Source organism: Crocuta crocuta, unplaced genomic scaffold (genome assembly GCF_008692635.1).
Source record: "Crocuta crocuta isolate KB4526 unplaced genomic scaffold, BGI_CrCroc_1.0 scaffold180, whole genome shotgun sequence".
Classification (NCBI taxonomy): domain Eukaryota; kingdom Metazoa; phylum Chordata; class Mammalia; order Carnivora; family Hyaenidae; genus Crocuta; species Crocuta crocuta.
In genome coordinates this window covers 3,011,091-3,011,735 of record NW_027527549.1, presented here as the reverse complement: position 1 = coordinate 3,011,735, position 645 = coordinate 3,011,091, and the positions used below count along the sequence as shown (strand labels likewise).

Genomic DNA, 645 nt, shown 5'->3' with positions numbered 1-645 from the left:
AGGTCATGATCTGGCGGTTCGGGAGTTCAAGCCCCAGGTTGGGCTCTGTGCTGACAGCTCAGAGCCTGGAGCCTGCTTCGGATTCTGTGTGTGTGTGTGTCTCTCTCTCTCTCTCTGCCCCTCCCCCATTCACACTGTCTTTCTCTCTCTCTCTCGAAAAATAAATAAACAGTAAAGAAAAATTTTTGAAAATATTTAAGCACAAACAGATATGTAGTGCTATACATAAATGTTTTTCCCCTGCAAGAGAAAAAAAGAAAATTTTCAAAGTGGTGCCTTGGAGAGAGAAATAAGCAAGGTGGGTGGTGTTTCGCTTTTTAATGTCTATCTTTTTGTCCACGTATATTATCCAATCAGGTACTCGATTCCATTAACCATCTACAGATATTTTCTAGGGGNTACTCTCTACCAAGCCTGATTTTTGGAGATGCTCCAAGGCGAAGTATCCATTTTTCTCACGCGAAGCATAACATTGCTCCTGTTACAACATCTCCTCCTGTGATGTGCTTGTTTCTGCTTGTGCAAGAAGCCCTAACATCCTTGGGTGAGTGCATATTTTTGTCCCCCACTGGAATGGGGGCCGGGGCTAGCAGGTGGGTGACAGCTTCTGTAGAGAGGCACTGCTTCCCACCCCCCCCACCCCCC

At 46.0% G+C, this 645-nt stretch overlaps 1 long non-coding RNA gene across 1 annotated transcript in view; it reads left to right on the top strand.

Annotated features, from left to right (window-relative positions):
• The first annotated feature begins 397 nt into the window (after positions 1–397).
• Positions 398–645, top strand: part of LOC144234638 (uncharacterized) — a 2,943-nt gene continuing 2,695 nt past the window's right edge. Inside the window, exon 1 of the long non-coding RNA XR_013336027.1 lies at positions 398–544. This is a non-coding gene — a long non-coding RNA (uncharacterized LOC144234638). The remainder of the gene's footprint in view (positions 545–645) is intronic.